Source organism: Muntiacus reevesi, chromosome 3 (assembly GCF_963930625.1).
Source record: "Muntiacus reevesi chromosome 3, mMunRee1.1, whole genome shotgun sequence".
Lineage (NCBI taxonomy): Eukaryota > Metazoa > Chordata > Mammalia > Artiodactyla > Cervidae > Muntiacus > Muntiacus reevesi.
Window position 1 is genome coordinate 179,931,007 of NC_089251.1, and position 23,109 is coordinate 179,954,115.

Below are 23,109 nucleotides of genomic sequence, written 5' to 3' on the forward strand. Positions count from 1 at the left end.
AATTGATGACCTGTTCTGTATATAGCAGATTCCTTCATTTTTCTGTCCACAAGAACTTGTGCACCAGGGTGCTTCCCTGCTCTGTGATCCAGGCGGGAGTGCCAGGCCGACTTCATGGTCACTGACTTGGTGCTTTGGTGGCTGAGGAGACTGGCTTCCCTATTAAGGCACTCTCAGCCCCTTCCATCCTCTTGTTTTCCCCTGTTTTAATTAGCATTGGTGATTTAAGGCTAGCTACATTTTTCATCCAAGTTTTTCTTTCAAGTCACTGATCAATAACTCGTTAATGAAGCCGGTAAAAAAGAGAATGGAACATTCTGAAATGTCTACTGCTCCTCCCCGAAGCAAACAAATAAACACACTAGTAGCTGTCCTGAGAAAATCATTCAGCTAGCTAAATCATGGAGCTACTATGAGAAAAGGTAATTGATTTAGTGAGAAGGGTGCCAACATCCCTAAATATTAAATTCAGTGCATGATATTTAAAAGATGTCTTTAATGACTATTAATATTTGTATTATCATTTTCAATTTAACTTTCATGACAGGTTATACAGTCTTAATAATACACTTTTCAAGCTATAGTTCATCTTAAGAGCCATTAATTCAACCTTCTCTAAATAGAGTTCCTTAGAAGACCATTACATTTTGAATCTCCAAAGGAACAGAGCAGTGTGTGATGCATATCCTCACTATTCATGCAGAGACTAGAGAAGGTCATTTGCACTTGTGTGCCAGACATTTCAAAAATAAAGCGAAAACGTGGAGGTCTCAGTGCACAGTACAGAGCTCTGACCACTAGGTGGCGGAAGCGTTCCTTCAGCGCTTCTGCCTCTCCTGGTGTGGGCTGTAATTAGGTCAGTGTAAGTTAAAGTAGGCTGAGAGATGAATAAAGTAGATTTTCTCCTCTGGAACACACTGCAGTTTAATTTCACTTCTTTCTACATTGTGCGATGAAGGTGGATTTAACTTTTAAAGGCAAAGAGACAAACCTCTGTCAGGATAAATGAAAAGACACAGGGAGGGCAACTGGCAGAAAACATAAAAGAAAGGAAATGCTTTCTGGCTGTTTTCCTAATTTTGATATCCGTGTCATCATCAGAAACCATTTTCAAAGGTAAAATGCTATATGTATTATATAAGAAGTGAGGGTGACTTCTGAATCGTAAAGGGGCATGCTTATTGCAGGTAGATGTTAAAAATGGTCTCCTACTGGTAGCATTAAATGAAATAAAACTACTTTATCCTTGAAGCTGTTTTTCTAATTTTGCCAGCAGCCAGAAGCATTTTAATCTGAAGGGAAAACTCCACACCCCAACACAGATTTCCCTTTCCTGCTCGAATGAGTCACTAAGGAGGGAAGTGGTCCTGAAGGTGAAAGTTGAAACTGGGTGTTCTGTTGAATGGTGTGTGTCAGGGGCCCTGGGGAGGACAGGAACCCCTCAAAACTGGGGTCAGGCGCTGTGTGTGAAGCAGCCCCGGTAAGTATCAGGCCACACTTGGGTCGTTTCATTATCAAAGAGCATCGGGGGTCATTGTGGTCACTTAGGTATAAATGGTGAGGAAAGGAAAAGAACAATCACAGGAAGATCTCTCCTTTCTCACACTGCTGCTCGGGGACTTGAAAAAGCAAGAACCAGATTTTTTTTTTTTTAATAAAGAAAATAAAGGCAAATAAGATATAAGAATAGGCATTAAATAGTCATGTTTCCTGACTTTAAATTCTCTAGAGGTTGAGAGCATTCAGCTAATTTAGACTGTATTTTTGTTGTTGTTGTTGAATTACTGGTCATCTCACAGCAGTGAGACGAGGAGCAATTGGCAGCCTGGAAGCTGCTTCTGAGGTAATTGAGGAGATAAGGTCCGAGACAGTGGCTCAGATAGACTGAGATTCTTCAAATAATTCTTAGATTTTATAGAAAATGTTTAAGGTTGGACTTGAGAGTGCTTTCTCCTAACACCTCTTCAACATTGCCTAGTAGCTAATGTCTTTGTGTTTGTTACCCAAAGATTTGTTCAAACATATTGAAACTGGAAATCCACCTGGTTAGCAATACCTACTGTTTGTGCAGGCTGTTTTCCATCTGTAGCCACAGATGATATGACTACAGACTTTGTGTGCAATTCAGTGTTATTATGTTTGCTTACGGAATCATAGACAATCACATTAAAGCTATGTGCAAACATGGCACATGACTGAATTCTCCATTCTTGAAATGATAGTCTGTATATGTCTCAATATTCTAGGAAAGGAACAGGAATCAAAGAGATTAGAGAAGAGGGCAAAAAATAAAGAACCCGAAAAAGAGACTCGAAATCTTGTTTCAAGGGCACAGTCACTGTATTGTAGCTTTTGTTCTACTTACATACTATCAGATTCATGTGCTGACAGACCCAAGTCAGACACAGGACAGCTGAATACTGATGGAATGAAAACGGAAAAGACTGATGATGAGTTGTAATTTATAAAGAAGTTGGATTGATCTCTGATGTATATCTTAGAAATCAGATATATATTTTATCAGGGTTTGGAATTTGGAGACAGATGTCTGAAAAAGATTCTGTTAGCTAATCAGATTTGTTGAGAAGATACAGTGTAACTATGGAAGTAAAGATACCCTCATACACATGGGTACACACCCTCATACACATAGGTACACACAGAGATTCGGTTTTAGTTGAAACCTTTAAAACTTCTAAATATTTGCTTTAGAATATAATTCCAAAATTAATTTTGGGAAGCATGTGTTTGGTTCATTTGTGAACTTCATGAGAATAGTCTAACAATTCAGTCTTTTTAAAGTATCAACTGTTATCTCACCAAGTTTATAAACCAGGAATAGCTGGAAGCAGCATGAACAGTCATTGGATATAGTTAAGAATATTTGCGGTGACCTGTTCCTTGCATGCAGAGCAAGTGTCAGGATTTCTGTGAGACACTGATCTAGGGGTAAAGAGTCACAGCTTGGCTTTGACTTTCACCCTGTTGTTATCCTCTCACGTCTGTCGTTGTGTATGTTTCTGCAGACCCTTCACTGTAAATCCATTGTGTTTAATTATTCATTTCTACCTCTTGAGTCTGTGAAAAAGGAGATGAATAATAATTCCATTTATTTTAAATTCTCAGGCTGAAAAAAGCCTAGCATGTAGTGGACATGTGATCAATAATGGGTTGAATTGATGAATAAATAGCTAGTTATGACCTGCGAAGCTGTTTAAGTTCTATGTAGAACAGAACTGAATCCAGTTTCTAATTTCTCTAAGCCAAAGGGGGTGGTTGTTTATTTTGGTGTTGTTGCTTTTGTTTTGTGCTACCGAACATTTCCTAGTGTTTCTGTTTTGTCTTGTACAGGTATTTTTAAAAATTAGTTACTTTATTTTAAATTGGAGGCTAATTACTTTACAATATTGTAGTGATTTTTGCCATATACTGACATGAATCCGCCATGGGTGTACATGTGTTCCCCATCCTGAACCCCCCTCCCACCTCCCTCCCCATCCCATCCCTCTGGGTCCTCCCAGTGCACCAGCCCCGAGCACCCTGTCTCATGCATCGAACCTGGACTGGCAATCTGTGTCACGTACGATAATATACATGCTTCAATGCTATTCTCTCAAATCATCCCAACCTCGCCTTCTCCCACCGAGTCAAAAAGACTGTTCTTTACATCTGTGTCTCTTTTGCTGTCCTGCATATAGAGTCATCGTTACCATCTTTCTAAATTCCATATATATGCATTAATATACTGTACTGGTGATTTCCTTTCTGACTTACTTCACTCTATATAATAGGCTCCAGTTTCATCCATCTCATTAGGACTGATTCAAATGCATTCTTTTTAATGGCTGAGTAATATTCCATTGTGTATATGTACCACAGCTTTCTTATCCATTCGTCTGCCTGTGGACATCTAGCTTGCTTCCATGTCCTGGCTATTGTAAACAGTGCTGTGATGAACATTGGGATACACGAGTCTCTTTCAACTCTGGTTTCCTCGGTGTGTATGCTCAGCAGTGGGATTGCTGGGTCATATGGCAGTTCTACTTCCAGCTTTTTAAGGAAAAACTGTTCTCCATAGTGGCTGTACTAGTTTGCATTCCCACCAATAGTGTAGGAGGGTTTCTTTTTCTCTGCACCCTCTCCAGCATTTATTGTTTGTAGACTTTTTGATAGCAGCCATTCTGACCAGCATGAGATGGTACCTCATTGTGGTTTTGATTTACATTTCTCTGATAATGAGTGATGTTGAGCATCTTTTCATGTGTTTTTTTAGAAATCTGTATGTCTTCTTTGGAGAAATGTCTGTTTAGTTCTTTGGTCCATGTTTTGATTGGGTCATTTATTTTTCTGGAATTGAGCTGCAGGAGCTGCTTGTATATTTTTGAGATTAATTCTTTGTCATTTACTTCATTTGCTATTATTTTCTCCCATTCTGAAGGCTGTCTTTTCACCTTACTTAGTTTCCTTCATTTGCACAGACATTTTTAATGTATCTATTCCTATTCCTCTTTGGAGAAGTACAGTCAGTTGTCCATAGTGTAAAATATTCTCAAACTTCTTTTTATTAACTAATGTTAATTCCCCACATCTTTTAAAGTCAATTCTCCCACTAATTATATAAAGGCAATCTTTCATTGATATTCATTCTGCAGAAGTATTATTCAGTTTGAGAAATGATGTATTTCCTCTTTCTTTTATCAGGCAAAATTTTGGAAGAAAACATCTATATATAATCATCATTATAACAATACAATTAGATGTGTATGTCAATTGATTATAATGGGAAACTTCTGTTACTTACTGGGAGAAGAAATTAGGATATTCATTATTGATCCAAATTACAGAATGCTGTCTTCCTTAGAAACAATTATTGAATAATCTGTTTGTTATGCTATAGAGTATAAATATAAGTACATATATTATATTAAATGATATGAAATATAAATATATTTACATGTTTTATTTAAATACATATATTTGTAAAGCAGTTTTTAATAGCTTTGTTTATATTCTTTTAGACTGTACATAAATGCTTAATTACAATAAGGTCATTTAAATTTCTCTTTTTATGCAAAGTTTTTGAAAATGTATTATATATACACTAAAGATAAATACACAGTTTGATAAATTGTCATATATTGAGCACATCTGGGGAATCAGAATCCAGTGCAGAAACAAAATCACTCCTCAAGGTCTGTTATGTTGCTTTCCAGTTATTATTCCCCACCTTACCCTGACTTCTGACTGCAAAGATTAGCTTTGTCTGATTTTGAATTTTATACAGTTTGAATCATACAGTATGTACTTTTAGGGGTCTAGATTCTTTCACTCGATATTTTATTTGTGTGATTCATTTGGGTTGTTGTATGTATGCGTAGTTATAATTGTTGTTGTTTAGTGGACTTCCCTCCTAGCTCAATCGGTAAAGAATCTGTCTGCAGTGAAGGAGACCTGGGTTCGATTCCTGGGTCAGGAAGATTCCCTGGAGAAGGAAATGGCAATCCACTCCAGTATCCTTGCCTGGAAAATCCCATGGACAGAGGAGTCGGGCAGGCTACAGTCCACGGGGTCGCAAGAGTTGGACACGACTTAGTGACTAAACCACCACCAAACCACCACACCAGTAGCCAATTCATGTTTGACTCTCTGCAACCCCATGGGCTGCAGCATGCCAGGCTTCCCTGGACCTCACCATCTCCTGGAGTTTGCCCAAGTTCATTTGCATTGAATTGGTGATTCCATCCAACCATCTTATCCTCTGTCACCCTCTTATCCTTCTGCCTTCACTCTTTCCCAGTATTAGGGTCACTGCTGCATAATGTTTCATTGCATGAATATAATACAAATTATTTGTTCATTTTATGTCAATAGTTAATTTTCCAACTTGGGAATATTAAAGAGATGCTATATTATATACATCCTTTGTGAAGCTTATATAGGCTTATATTTGGAAAGCCTATATACAGAAATGTTGGATCAAATATATACATTTGCATTTTTTGACATACTAAAAGAATTTAAAATAGATGCAGAAACATTTTATTAATGGCACATAAATATTTAATTTTATCTATGTCTTTGCCAACACTTTTTATTCTTTATATTTCCCAATTTAATCATTCTGATTTTGCCTCTCTTCCCATAGAAATACTGATCAAACTAGGAGATGTTTACTGCCATATAGACAGTAGAAGCAGTTAGATGACTCAGAATTGTTTTATTTCAGTTAGTTAGTCAACTTTTTAAATCTGTGCATTAAGTTGATATATTCCTTAGGATTCACTATAACTGCAAAAAGAAAAGTATGATTTTGAATATTATTTATTTTAGAAATCATAAAATACCTTAACTATAACTTCAATATGTGAACATCAAATTGAAGAGCAAATAAATTCCCTTACTATTAAAATAATCATAAATTAAAAAGAAAATACAAGTTGTAACACAAAGTTCAAAGAAATATTCATTATGCCTCTACCACTTTTGTTAAATTAGCCCCAAGAGTGAAATCAGTATGAGGTATGCCAAAGCATTCCCCAATCATGAAACAAACATTTTTGCCAACAGATACTGGAAAAGTTAGAAATCAACCTGAAAATTATGTTTCCTGCAGAATGTGTCAGCTACAAACATCTCATTTATATTAAATTAATGAAAGCAATTTTTTTCTTTCTTTTTTTTTTTTTTCTGAGGTCCCCACTCCAGTCCTTGGACCTTCCTTTGTTCTATTTTCTTTCTTTCTTTTTTTTTTCTTTTTTCTTTTCTTTTCTTTTATTTTTTACTAGTTGGAGGCTAATTACTTCACAACATTTCAGTGGGTTTTGTCATACATTGATATGAATCAGCCATAGAGTTACACGTATTCCCCATCCCGATCCCCCCTCCCACCTCCCTCTCCACCTGATTTCTCTGGGTGCAATTTTTTCTTATATAAAATTTCTTATGATATCTTTCATAAAATCACTATATACCATCCAAACTCTATTTTATAATTGAAGCCACTCCTTATACTTTCTAATGTGATCAATAAATTTTATTTTATATATTTTTAATAGATTGTTTTGTAGCCAAAAATGTGAGAAACTATGCATCATGCTACAGATCTCTTTGGGCAAAACTTACGAAAGATATTGCAAAAGTCACGAGTGATATAAATTACAGATATTGTTTCTTATATAAGCACAGGCATTTGATTAATAAAAAGTTTTGATCATTAGAATATCAGGGCAAAATCTTTAATATATATGTTGAGAGTGTTTGACAAGTTTTTATGGAAATAATTCCAACTAATTTCTTGCTATTTGATTCACTTTATATTATGGAAATATAAACTCCAATATTTAAGTAGTTAAATTTCAAATGTCTCATGTTCCATAATTTAATTAATATTTAGGTAGAATTTGTTACATTTTATTACCATGTAAAGGGCTACATGAGGGATAATCTTTGCTCAGAAAATAGTAATATTAAAAAAGATTGGTCCATACCTAAAAAATTGTTCCTTTTATTTATTTAATATGAATTTATACTGCTCTGATAAGAATTGTGAATGATTCCATGACTTCATCCAAATCATTTAAAATGTTTCAATCTGTAATTGCTTTTTATCCAGAATTATTTTATATAGTTTGGAAGTTGAAAATTACAGTGGGGATTTATGGAGACAAGGTGAATAGTTATAGTTAGAACACTGTCCTACAAAGCTATGAGGAAAGGCTTTTTGTTTTGGGGAGGGGAATATTTGGCAAAGATTTTAGGAAAGTTTTAAATAACAGAAGATATTTATTAGTCTTTGCAGATTGAAGCAAAGAACAAAGTGCTCAGTGTGGGAGGCAGTTGTCTTGGTTGGTCCTTTCAGCTGAATCTAAATCCATTGTTTAAAATCACTGTCAGTATCAATGCCTTACCAAACATATATTTATAATATAAAATATTCTTGAAGAAAAACACCTGATTCATTTCATAGCTTCAGAATAAGTGAAAATTTCAGTAAATCTTTCATATTTCTTCCCTTGTGTTTTCTCCGATATGTACAGTATCAGGAGACTGAACTTCTCATTGAGTTAATACTTTAATGGAAATTGCATGTAATTAAAAGAACATATACTTTTTCTAGTGGGGATAAAATGTTTTCTTTCCCTTTAATACAAATGGTTATAGGAAAGGAGGGCACTAGTGTACACGCGTGTGTGTGTGTGAGTGTGAAAGGAAGGTGAAACAGCAGGAGGCAAAGGGCCTAAGAACACAGTCTGTTTTCAAAGAAAAATGTCAAAAGGTTTAGAAATTATCAACCATTTTACCCACACAGCAAAAATACACTGATGCATTTACTTTCTATTGCCTTTCATGTATCTCTTCTTTACCATTTTTAAAAATAAGGTGTTAACAGCTTGAAATTACTGATCGAAGGAACACATTGTTGACCATTGAAATTTTAGGAATTTGGTTCTCCTGTTTCAGTGCAGTGTGGTCACTCTAACAAATGTCTCCTATGTAGGTTTCAGTGGACCTTTGAGATTAGAAAAAGCTTTGGCAGACAAGCATCAAATGAAACATGATATACAGGCAGTCAGAATCTTGTCTGACCTTCATTCCCACATGGTCATGATAATTATTAAACAATTAGACCATTGTTTTACAACAAAGCATTTTCTTTAAAAATGCAAGTTTACTGCGTCTCTATATCAGTCAAACTTTAAACTATTTATCATTGACATTTTGACTTTCATATTTTGGTCAGAATCTAGTCTACCACAGTTTTCTTTCTCTCGCTCTCTCTCTCTCTTCCTCTCCCTCTCTAATGGTAGATTGCCGTTCTCGAAGTTCTTCTAGATTGACTAAAATCACAAGGTCAAGAGGTCAGTTCAGATAAGTCAGTCAATGTTTTACTCTTTTATATGTATTGTTAGAAAGTTTGAAGCAAGTATTTTCACTGAATTTTGTGTTCTGGGGTATTAGAAATCAAAAACAGTACAAAGAAAATGACAGTATTACAGAGAACCAATTATATTAGAAAAATAGAGAAATTAATGTAAATTTAGATGGCAACAGGTATTAATATGGTAGGAAGTAATTAAATTGGCTATATTGCTTACTTGGAGTGGCCCACTTCCAACTAAATTTTCATGATTCTGATAATATGTTCACTCTACTGCATAGTTTGAGAAATTTGAATATAAGATGCGAGAATCATTAATTTAGATAAACACTTTGATATTGAAATACTGAAGATTAAAGAAATGTAAATCCAAAAGACAATTTTTGATATATTCTTTCATGCACATGTACTTGCATTAGTCTTTCAGTTTCATCCATCAACTTTTTCCCCTGCTTTTTATATTAATTAAAAAATAAGCTGATGAGCATTGCTTTAGAAGAATATATGTAATGAATATATGGCTAAAGTCAAGGTTAACTCATTTTAAGTTCTTATGCTAAAAATAAGAAAGGCAATATTAAAAAAATAAAAACATCTTCAGTTAGAAAAAAGCAAGATTATCTAGTAGACAGAGAAAAACCTCCAAGATTAGAACATATAGAAATCCTTAAAACTCCGTTAGTTTTGGGGTTCTAGAAGCAGTGGGAAGGATCAATGAAAATAAGAGCTGATTCTTGGAAAAGATAAACATATTAATAAACCTTTACCTAGATTCATGATAAAAAAAGAGAGAGGGCCCAAGTAAATAAAATTATAAATGAAAAAGAAGTTAGAAATGACACACACACATACAAAGGATCATAAGAGATTACTGTGAACAATTATTTGCCAATAAAATGAACAACCTAGGAGAAATGGAAAAATTTCTATAAATGTACAATCTCCCAAAACTGAACCTGGAAGAAATAGAAAATATGAACAGATCAATTACCAGTATTGAAGTTAAATTGTTAATTTAAAAAACTCACAAAAACAAAAGTCTAGGACCAGGCAGCTTCAAAGATGAATTCTACCAAACATTTAAAAAATAGTTGACATCTTTATTTCTAAAACTATGTCAAGAAATTACATAGGAAGAGACACTTCTGAACTCATTCTACCAAGCCAGTATCACCCTGATAACGAAAACCAGACCAACATACCACAAAAAAAGAAAATCACAGGTCAATATCACTGATGAACATAGATGCAAAAACCTTAATGAAATATTGACAAATAGAATTCAACAATATGTTAAAAGAATTATATGTTATAAACAAGTGAAATTTATCCCAAGGATGCAAAAATGGTTCAATATTCACAAGTCAAACAATGTGATGCACCACATTAACAAATTATAGATACAAGGTCATGTGATCATATCAATAAGTGCAAAAAAATTTTTTAAACAAAATTCAACATCCATTTACGATTAAAAAACTCTCAACAAAGTGAGTATAATAGTAACATACCCAACATGGTATATATGTCACATCCACAGCTAGCATCATATTCAATGGTTAAATGCTGAAAACATTTCCTTTAAGATAAATAACAAGACAAGAATGCCCACTAACATCACTTTTATTCAACACAGTACTGGAAGTCCTAGCAATAGCAATCAGACAAGAAAAAGAGATACAAGAAATCCAAATTAGAAATAAAAAAGTAAAACTGTCACTGTTTGCAGGTGATATGATACCATATACAGAAAATCCTAAAGATACCACAAGAAAATCAATAGAATTCATCAAGGAATTCAGTAGAGTACAAAATTAACATACAGAATTCTGTTGCATTTCTGTGTGCTAGCAATGAACTATCAAAAGAGAAATTAAGTAAAAAAATCCCATTTATAATTGCATCCAAAAGAATAAAATACTTAAGGGTAAGTCTAAGGAGGTAAAAGACTTGTACTCAGAAAACTGCTAAGATACTGCTGAAAGAAACTGAAAATGACACAAACAGAAAAATATACCACGTTCATGGATTGAAAGAATTAATAATTTTAAAATGACCATAATTCGCAAAGTAATCTATACATTCAATGCAATTTCTGTCAAAATTCCAATGGCATTTTTCACAGATCTAGAACACATAGTAATTTTTTTTTATGCAGAAGAAGCATAAGAGATCCCAGGTAGCAAAAACAATCTTGAAAAAGATGAAGAAAACTGAATATATCATGCTCCTTGATTTTAAGCTATTCTACAAAGCTCTACAGTATCCAAAGAGTGTGATACTAGCAAAAACAGACCCACAGATCAATGAAACAGAATAGAGAGCCCAGTAATGAAGCCACACGTATATGATTCACACTTATGTGAACCCACATTTATTATCAATGACAAAGGAGCCAAGAATATACAATGGAGAAAAGGCAATATGTTTAATAAATTGTGTTGGGAAAACAGAATGGTTGCATGCAAAGGAATCAGCTGGACCACTTTCTCACACCATATACAAAAATAAACTCAAAATGGATTATAGAATTAAATATAAGATCTGAAACCATGAAACTTCTAGAAGCAAACATAGGCAGTACATTCATTGACATTGATCTCATGAATATTTTGGGGGAGGTATGTATAATAGGCAAATGACCCGAATAGACATTGTTTCAAGAAGACATACAGATGACTAATAGGAACATGAAAATATGCTCAACATCACTAATCATCAGGGAAATGCAAATCAAAATGACAATGCAGTATCACCTCACACCTGTCAGAATGGTTATTATCAAAAAGATGATAAATAAGTGTTGGCAGGGTTGTGGAGAAAAGGGAACCCTCTTGCACTATTGTTGGGAATGTAAATTGATTCAACCACTGTGAACAACAGCTTGGAGGCTCCTCAAATAAATAAATAAATAAATAAAAATAGAGCACTCCTGGGTATTTATCCAAAGAAAATGAAACAATTGTTTAAAAAGATATGGCCACTAACATTTATCACAGCATTATTTACAATAGGCATGACATAGAAGCAGCTTAAGTGTCCATAGGTAGATGAATGAATGGATGTGTGTGTGTGTGGGGGAGGGGGGGGAGAAATAGAGTATTACTTAGTCATAAACAAGAATGGAATCTTGCTATTTGTAGACAACATGGATGGGCCTAGAGGGTACTATCCTCAGTGAAATGTCAGAGAGAAAACTGCTGTAGGATTTTATTTAAATGTGAAATCTAAAACACAAAACAATTGAACAAACATGACAATATGAAACAGTGGTGCTAATGGTGATGAACCTATCTCCCTATGCAGGAGATGTAAGGGACTCGGGTTCAATTGCTGGATTGAGAAGACCCCCCTGGAGGAGGAAATGGCAACCCACTCCAGTATTCTTGCCTGGAAAATCCTATGGACAGAGGAGCCTGATAGGCTATTAGGTTGCAGAGTCAGACACAATTGAAGCTGCTTAGCACGCACACAATAGATGCATTGAGTAAACAGTTGGTTGCCAGAGGGTGGGGGGAGATAAAAATAGGTTAGGGAGATTAAGAAGTACAAACTTTCCACTACAAAGTAAATAAGTCACAGGTATGAAATTTATAGTATAAGGAATACAATTAGTAATTATTATCTTTGTATGGTGACACATGACAGTTAGACTTATGGTGATCATTTTGAAATGGTATAGCAATACTGAATCGCTATGTTGTGTACCAGAAACTAGTACAGTGTTATAGGTCATTTTTACTTCAAGAACAAAGAAACTCATTATAAAAGCGATCTGATGTATGGTTACCAGAGGTAGTGGTTGGGGTGGGGGTGGGAAGAAGGGACTTCCAATTATAAGATAAATAAGTGCTAGGGATATAATGTACAAATGATAAATATAACTAACAGTACTGTATTTTATATGTGAAAGTTGTTAAGAGAGTATACCCTAAATGTTTTTACCAGAAGGACATTTTTTTCTTTTCTTTGTATCTATTAATACATGAGGTGATAGATGGTCACTAAACTTACTATGGCAATCGTTTCGTGATGTATATCATTCAAATCATTATGCTGTATAACTTAAACTTCTATAGTGGTGTACATCAAATATATCTCAGTAAAACTGGAAGAAAATTACCCAGTTATTCTCAGTAGTCTACAAAAATCTTAGGAATTGTCAGTATTATATATCGATGGAATTGAAAGTGAAGGAGAACCTAAATACTGAATAGATGAAAGTCTGTCTAAAAAGCAATTCAGTTGTTGTATACCACTCTGTGCAATACTAAGGCATCATATTAGAGATTCTTTTGCAAGAGAGCATAAAGCAGTCAATAGGCAAAGTACAGTCCAGGGTAATGTGGTGATAATAAAGTGGATAAGGAATATTTACACGTCAAATCAGAAAGGCCTCATGTTTTAATCCACAGAGTTCCTAGAACTTTGTCAATTTAGCTTAATGTGTTACCACATTCAATATGATAAAAGTCTTCTTTGAGAAACTTAAACACATGAAGAGCTAAGATCTATAGACACTGAAGTTAGAGAATCCCCAGTGAAATGGTTTATCCGGATCTTATTAACATGACATTTACATTTGACGATCCCTACTTGTGCACATAGAGCTTCCGATAATTTTTCTTTAGACTTCTGGATATTGTTTTACAAAACATATATAGACGCATATAGGCAGATGGAAAAATGGGTAAACAGTAATTGTTACTTTAGAAAACATTTAAACATTGTTTGCTTATGAATATTTCTTTTATTAAAATCCTGGTGTAAGTATTCTTAAAGAAGATGAGGGAGGAAGAAGAGGAAAATAAAGAGAACAGGGAACATAAAATAACAGTGATCCCTTTCAGACAATGTGATAAGAATATTTTATCATTTGCTCATGCCAAGAGTAGATGTTAAAACCATATCAGGTTTTGCTTGGGCCAGTATCTTTAAAAAGCCACACACCTGATAAAATGTGACATCTCATAGTAAGGATTATACAGGATGAAATTTTTTTCAAAGTAGTAAGTTATAACTTTTGGGTAAAGATTTTTTTCAAATACAGATTTAGGTATATTTTCAGATACATGCAAGGCTGTGGTGGAAATAGAAAGCTTCACTAATTAAAAAAAGTAAACAATTTTGATGGATTTCTCCATTATCATTAAATTTGTGATGTAAAACACTTTGTTCCAATTAGTACAAGAGTTTAACATTTTGTAATTTAACAAGACATGAATTAATTCATTTAATGGTTACATTTTTTATTAAAAAATAATCATAGTTTTGTTTTATTTTCTTTTAAACATATTTATCAGAAATAAGATATGACTTAGGAACCCAGTAAGTATATGATTTATACTAGAAAGTTTTTGATATAGGTTTCATTATGTCTGAAAAACCTTCTACGCACATTCAGTTCAGTTCAGTTCAGTCACTCAGTCATGTCCGACTCTTTGCGACCCCATGAATCGCAGCACGCCAGGCCTCCCTGTCCGTCACCAACTCCCTGAGTTTAATCAAACTCATGTCCATCGAGTCAGTGATGCCATCCAGCCATCTCATCCTCTGTTGTCCCCTTCTCCTCCTGCCCCCAATCCCTCCCAGCATCAGGGTTTTTTCCAATGAGTCAGCTCTTCACATCAGGTGGCCAAACTATTGGAATTTCAGCTTCAGCATCAGTCCTTCCAATGAACACCCAGGACTGACCTCCTTTAGGATGGACTGGTTGGATCTCCTTGCAGTCCAAGGGACTCTCAAGAGTCTTCTCCAACACCACAGTTCAAAAACATCAATTCTTTGACACTCAGTTTTCTTTATAGTCCAACTCTCATATCCATACATGTCTAGGCAAATTAGGATATATTAATCAGAAAAGAACATAATGACTGTGGATGATTTACTTTCATCTAAACTTCTTCTTACTGTGGTCATGTAACTTTCTAATTTTGATAGATTCTATGGGTTCTATGTTAAGCTTGAGTGAACAATTTCAATTTCATTGTATTGAGAAAGAGAGTGGATTGCTACGTAAATGTGACCCTAGGCGAAGAGTATGGTGATTATTACTTCCTGGTTTCTCCAACATGAAATTTAACATGCTATTGCAAAGGACAAACTAAACTGGTCAAGTTTTTTGTGATTTTTATGTGTGTGTGTTTGTTTTAGTTTTGTTTTTTAGTATAAGAAATATACATTGATTATTTACTACACCTTTGGTTTATAAAATGGAAACTGACATTTAATACTTAATACTTTATAAAATTCCTCTTACATATATTCTAATTGTTAGATACTTTCTGAAAATACTGTTTCCATTCAGTGGTTCTACCCTCTTAAGAAAATTTTAGTATTATAGATATTTAGAGAAGAGGGCACTTTGTGTGTTTAGATATCTGAGTTAAGGCCCAAAGAAGCTTGTATGGTGATTTCATGAGAATAAAATTGGCCATGTAACGTATGTACAATAAATTATAGCAGAGATATAGGAACAAAGAGAAACAAAATATTTTCAGAAAAATATTCATTAATTTCCAAATAAGAAGTGAAACATCACTAAACTACAAGAAAAATGCATACATTTCTGTTAAGGGAAAGGAAGTTAGCTGTTCAAGGAATAGAATCAATACCGTGTCTTGACATATGGATGGCGTGATCTTTACTGGCTCCTTTTTTGCCATGTTGCTTCCTATGAATCCTATACACCGCTGTGATCTATGGAACTGGAGAGAGAAGGTGAGCCTTACTGTGTGAATAAAGATGTTTCTTTTGGTTACAAGTGTAGGAAAGAGTAATATGTCATTTCTCTCTGAGATGAGAAAGAATGCCAGTTGAATCATTTCATGGACTCCTTTTGTATCCAAAAGGTTTCATAGCACGCTTTTCTGTATCACTTGAGGGAAACTAAGAAACAGATTAAACTTTGTTGAATTCTCTTTCTGAATAGCTATGTTAGCTGTATGTTTGAAACTCCAGATTGGACCATGATCTACATAGATAACTCTAGACTTTTTAAGTGAAGAAAAATTCCTTCACTTATTTCAAAAGATCCCATTATAACCCCTATAAAAACAGTTCAAGCCCTGAAGCATGAAATTTGATTGCCAACTCATCTACTTTCATTGCTCCCGACACAGTATCAAGATAATGTATCCTTGAATTTTAGTGAGAGATTTATTTCCACTACAGATTAAAAACCAGCCATTCCCTTCAGAAACACATTTGCCACTATCTTTTTAGATTTGAGAGAACTTTGTTACTAGCATTTAATGTTGCTGCATCTGGGTACAAGTTTGTTTATGCATTTGGAAACCAGGAATACCACAATTATACTTTCTGGAATTTGTAAAACTCCACAGAACACAGTTATTTGTAGAACTACACAGAGTTCCCAAGACACTTACGAATATCATATTTGTGCAACAAAAATTAATCTTTTGTATTGTGCCCACGCTGATAAGTCTACTCTGGCCCTAGTCATGGGAATCTAAGCCGGCAGATGGAAATTCAAATACATATTGTTTAAACTGGGACTACTTTGCTCACCTTCTTCATTGGTGGTGGTGGTGGGGACTTTCCCCCCAAGTGTAAGAGTTGAAGCCACTGTTAATGGTGCACACACTCAGAATAATCAGTCACGTTGAATTTGTAACAGAAGGAAATTTCAAGATTCTGTAATTCTCCATTATTGATAATTAGTGAATATTTTGGTGGACAGTTAAAGGACAAACACATATCATTGACTCTGAATCTTGATTTCTTAGATTGACATATACTGAGTCAGTCATATATCAAGACTATTTATAAAAGTAAATTATGAAATTGATAGCATGTCTGCAGACAAGAAAAATAGAATTAAACAAAGGCAATGTTGAGCATGATACTCTATACACGTTTAACTGATTACAGAACTACAAAGAAAAGGTTAGCTTTACTCAGTAAGTTTTCTATTGACTGTATTACGTGTGTAACAGAATCAAAAATATTTTTGTACTTATTGTAAGAGTACAAAGGAAATGACTAAATATGCTGATGCTCTTGAGAAACAGTGCTTTCACTGTGGAGAAAGACAAATACACGAATCAGATGGGGGAGGGGACACTGTGCTTTTAGATTAGAATTTGAACTACTGTCTCCAATCCACATTGCAAAATTCAATACCTATTCATGATAAAACTCTCAGAAGACCAGAAATAGAAGGAAATGTCCCTAACTTGAAAAGTGGCATATAGGAAACACAGAAAATTTATTCTTAATTGTTAAAGGCTGAATATTTCCCAGGAGAATCAGGAACAAGGCAGAGTTTAGCATTCTGAGCTATTGGAATGAAACAAACAAGAAACCTGAATAAAACCCTGAAGACTACAGAGGAAGATTTAGAGGATTATGAAATTATCAGTTGAATATTTTGAATTTGTAAAAATGTATAAAGGGGATCAAACCAGTCCATCCTAAAGGAAATGAGTCCTGAATATTCATTGGAAGGACTGATGCTGAAGCTGAAACTCCAATACTTTGGCCACCTGATGCGAAGAGTTGACTCATTGGAAAAGACCCGGATGCTGGGAGGGATTGGGGGCGGGAGAAGAAGGGGACGATAGAGGATGAGATGGCTGGATGGCATCACTCACTCGATGGCCAAGAGTTTGACTAAACTCCGGGAGTTGGTGATGGACAGGGAAGCCTGGCGTGCAGTGATTCATGGGGTCGCAAAGAGTCGGACATGACTGAGCAACTGAACTGAACTGAACTGAACTGAATGAGACAAACTGACTCACTGAAAAGACCCTGATGCTGGGAAAGATTGAAGACAGGAGAAGGGGGTGACAGAGGATGAGATGGTTGGATGACATCACCGACTCAAAGGATATGAGTTTGAGCAAGCTTCAGGAGTGGTGATGTACAGGGAAGCCTGGCGTGCTGCAGTCCGTGGGGTCGCAAAAAGTCGGACACGATTGAGCAACTGAACTGAACTGATTAGAAGAATTAAAAAAATTATTTTAGCAAAGTTATGAGCTCTAAGGTTAAAATATAAAAATCAGTTATACACCTAAACTTTAGATATGAATAAGTAGAAGATATAAAGAAAAATATCTCATTTACATATAGTAGCATCAAGAAGTATGAAATACTTAGGAATACATTTGACAAAATATGTGAAAAACCTTTACCTGGAAAATTATAAAACACAGTTGAGACAAATAAAAACTAAAGAAATGCAGAGTTTTACCATGTAAATTAATTCAAAGGTTCAATATTATTATAATATAAATTCTCAAATTTATATATAGATTCAGCATTGTCTAGTTAAAAATTATTCAGTTCAGTTCAGTTCACTTGCTCAGTCATGTCCAACTTTTTGCAACCTTGTGGACTGTAGCACACCAGGCTTCCCTGTCTATCGGCAACGCCCAGAGCTTACTCAAATTCATGTCCAAAGAGTTGGTGATGCCATCCAACCATCTCATCCTCTGTCATCCCCTTCTCCTCCCACTTCAATCTTTCCCAGCACTAGGGTCTTTTCCAATGAGTCAGTTGTTTGCACCATGTAGCCATAGTACTGGAGCTTCAACTTCATCATCAGTCCTTCCAATAAATATACAGGACTGATTTACTTTGGGATGGACTGGTTTGGACCTCCTTGTAGCCCAAGGGACTCCCAAGAGTCTTCTCCAACACCAGAGTTCAAAAGCATCAATTCTTCAGTGCTGAGCTTTCTTTATAGTCCATCTCTCACATCCATACATGATTACCAGAAAAACCATAGCTTTGACTAGCAAAATTGGCAAGGTAATGTCTCTGCTTTTTGATATGCTGTCTAGGTTGGTCATAAATTTTCTTCCAAGGAGCAAATGTCTTTTAATTTCATGGGTGTAGTCACCATCTGCAGTGATTTTGGAGCCCCCCAAAATAAAAGTCTGTCACTGTTTCCATTGTTTCCCATCTGTTTGTCATGAAGTGATGGGACTGGATGCCATGATCTGAGTTTTAAGCCAACTTTTTCACTCTCCTCTTTCACTTTCATCAAGAGGCTCTTTAGTTCTTCTTCACTTTCTGCCATAAGGGTGGTATCATCTGCTATCTGAGGTTATTGATATTTCTGCTGGCAATCTTCCTTACAGCTTGTGCTTCATTCAGCCCAGCATTTCTCAAGATGTGCTCTGCATATAAATTAAATAAGGAGAGTGACAATATACAGTCTTGAGGTACTCCTTTCTCGGTTTGGAACCAGTCTGTTTTTATATGCCCATCTCTAACTGTTGTTTCTTGACCTGCATACAGATTTCACAGGAGGCAGGTAAGGTGGTCTGGTATTCCCATCTCTTTCAGAATTTTCCACAGTTTATTGTGATCCACACAGTCAAAGGCTTTGTCATAGTCAGTAAAGCAGAAGTAGATTTTTTTTTGAACTCTCTTGCTTTTTCAATGATCCAATGGATGATGCCAATTTAATCTCTGGTTCCTCTGCCTTTTCCAAATCCAACTTGAGCATCTGGAAGTTCATGGTTCATGTAATGTTAATGCCTGGCTTGGAGAATTTTGAGCCTTACTTTGCTAGCATGTGAGATGAGTGCAATTGTGTGATAGTTTGAACATTGTCTGGCATTGCCTTTCTTTGGGGTTGGAATGAAAACTGACCTTTTCCAGTCCTGTGGCCACTGCTGTGTTTTCCAAATTTGCTGGCATTTTGAGTGCAGCACTTTCATAGCATCATCTTTTAGGATTTGTAAGAGCTCAACTGGACTTCCATCACCTCCACTAGCTTTGTTTGTAGTGGCCTAAGGCCCACTTGATTTTGCATTCCAGGATGTCTGGCTCTAGATGAGTGATCACAGTATCGTGGTTATCTGGATCATGAAGATCTTTTTTGTATATTTGTTCTTTGTATTCTTGCCACCTCTTCTTAATATCTTCTGCTTCTTTTAGGTCCCTACCATTTCTCTCCTTTATTGAGCCCATCTTTGCATGAAATGTTCCCTTGGTAGCTTTAATTTTCTTGAAGAGATCTCTAGTCTTTTCCATTCTGTTCTCTTCCTCTATTTCTTTGCATTGATCACTAAGAAAGGCTTTCTTATCTCTCCTTGCTGTTCTTTGGAATTCTGCATTCAAATGGGCATATATTTCCTTTTGAGAAGTTAATGCTAAATATATTTGGAAATACAAATGACCTACAAGTCAAAGCATATTTAGAAAATAATTGAGTTGAAGGACTTATACTTCAGGATTTGTAGTTAGCTATAATACAACTGTAATAAATGCAGCATGATATTTACATAAAACAAATGTGTAGATCAATGAAACAAAATTAAACTGATACATATACACTGATTTTTTTGTGTGTGTGTGACAAAAATGCAAAGGTAGTCAGTGGGGAAAGGGTTTCATTTCAACTAGTAATGCTGGAATATTTGACCACAGTACCACATAGTCACCATTGGACAGGTTTGAGGGAAAAAAAATAATGAATTAGAAAATAATATAAGATCTGTTATAAAGACAAAAACTACATTCTGAATTCTACTTATAGAAACAGCAAATAAAATATTGCTGCTAACAATGTAAAACAACCTTTAATCCAAGGTTTTTAAACAGCGAGTTGTTTGTGAAGTTCATCTTCACACTTTTTTGGTATTTAGAAAGGAGTATTGCCAAAAGGAGTGAAGTATAGATTTAAGAGAAACAGAAAACAAATCTGGACTTCAAATGTAAACAAAACAATAAATTATGTTGCAGTCAATTGCTAGTTCATTAAATGCAAAGTCAGCTTATACCACATATTATTCAGCATCTTAAAGCTTCTTCCACAGTTATTTTAAATCTGTATTTCAGCAGCAGCTCAGAACCTATTGCTAAATTCTTATGTGCCTCAGGGCATATTTTTTGTACCACATCTGTTGTTTTTTGTAGTTTTGATAAGAATTTTTGAAGTATATATAGGGCCTTCACTACCTGTAGGGGAGAAATGCATCTTTTTTTTTTTTTTCCAGTTAGTTTCACAGCATACTCGGAGACTGAATACAGATACTGCATGCAATGTCTTAGAACAGGGGAAGGGAGGCATTCATTACAAGAAAGTGTAATTCTAAATAAAATAATTTCTTTGTCACTATTTTTAAGTGGCTACTGAATGGTAGTTCTTAATACAACTTCTCCAAAAGTTATGCTAAAATTTCTGTTGAAGACTGACAACAAAATAAAAGTAAACTGAAGAGTGAAGAGACTTTTATTTCTGGCAAGATTAAGTTAGGTGTCTCATTTTACGCCTACTCTGTAAGTACAATGCTTGAACTTTGTATATAAAGCAAACATAAGATCTTAAAAGGCAGAGAGAAGAAAATAACCAACTAAGACTTCAGGACTTGAGGGAAAATGTGGGGGGAGTTCTTTGGAATTTTCCTTTTTTCTCATATACCCCATAGCAGTTAACCTGAGGAGCCAGTGACCTGGAAGTGCTAACAGTTACAAACAAACGAAAAGCATTGAAGTCTGCAGTCTTTTGCTGAAGAACCAGAAGAGAGATAGACCGACAAAAACAAATTTTTTTTTTTTAAATAAAATAACTGCTTCCTCCGATAAAGAATAAGACAACTGTGGCATCACCCCCACTAGAAGGCAGAGAATCCAAACTTCCACTCTCACTAGGCTGTGGCTTCCATTCCAGAGTGGTGTCAGAGAAGGAGGTCACGATTGAGAACGTTCATTGCCAAGCAAAGACTCTCCCTTTGCATAGTCAGGGGGGACTTACCTGGGGAGCGAGGAAGTCCCAACCGTAAGGCAGTGATATACTTCTCACCATCACCCCTAAGGATGATGCCAAGTAGGAGAGTCAGAATTCTCATCATCATTCAGCTTCAGTGAATCCAGCCTTCACTTCTGTAGCATCAGTGGAGGCCACGTGGGGAGGAGCAATGAGACACTTATTGCACAAGCAGCCAAGATAGTATTAGTGAAGGCATAGTGAAAAGCCTGGACCCTGACCCTGAGAGGGCAACAGGCAGGAAGGCCAGAGGTCTCCAAATGGAGGAAATAGGCTGCAAGTGTCAGACATTTCTATCTCTCTTAAGCGGCAGGAGGAGACAAACTGGTGATATTTTTTTTCCTTCTCTATACAAATTTAAAGGGAGATTTCTGTTAAAATACTGTGTTGCCATAATGACACCTGGTTTCACCTGAAGTTAACTACTCTCAAACCTTGAGTTAACCAATACATTTTTCTTATGGAAATGTTTGTCTTAAGCTATCTTAATGTGCTATGCATTTACCCCAGACTCTGTCTTCAAGTCAGTTCCTCCTGATGGATCAGAACCTACTTGAGAAACCAGTATGTTATACTCAGACATTGCTTCCCTAATCTATGTAAACGAAACTATTTATATGGTAATCTGCCCTTCTACAAGATTCAAGTCAATCGTTTTATGGCCCGGGATGAATCATCTGGTGCCAAGATTATCCTTAAATGTATTTTATGGATGAGGGGCCTGGTGCCATTCTGAGTTTTAAGACATTCCTTTCTTTCATTAACAGACTGCTAGGGCTGCCCTGGTAGCTCAGACGGTAAAGCATCTGCCTACAATGCAGGAGACCCAGGTTCAATCTCTGGGTCAGGAAGATTCCCTGGAGAAGGAAATGTAAACTCACTCCAGTATTCATGCCCGGAAAATCCCATGGACCGAGGAGCCTGGGGGGCTACAGTTCATAGGGTCACAAAGATTCGGATATGACTGAGCAACTTCAGCTTCAGCTTCAGCTTCAGTGACTATATAACATCCAGCTGAAGACTAGCAAGGGGGTACTCTTTCTGCCCCCTTTCTGATGCCTATGTTAGAAGCTTTCTCTATCTCCTTTATACTTTAATAAAACTTTATTACACAAAAGTTCTGAGCGATCCAGCCTCGTCTCTGGCCCCGGATTGAATTCATCTCCTCTAGAGGCGAAGAATCCTGGTGTTTTATCGTTCAGCCACTGCCGGGAGACAGCACATGAGATCCCACCCATGACAAGGTCATGAGGAGAAGACCTGATAAGCAAGGCAAATCAGGACTTCAGGGATTTCGAAAAGCTGCCCCAGTGCTCACCTTAAAGATGATATCTGTCTTTCTGATGCTTGCTATATTAGACTACTCCTAATTTCTGTGACACAAGTAGAAGACCTTCCCTGATCTCTCTCCAAACAAAATCAACTCAGAACTTTAATTAATATGTCCCCCGGATGGTGGTATCCTATAAGATTATCCAGGATGAAAGAA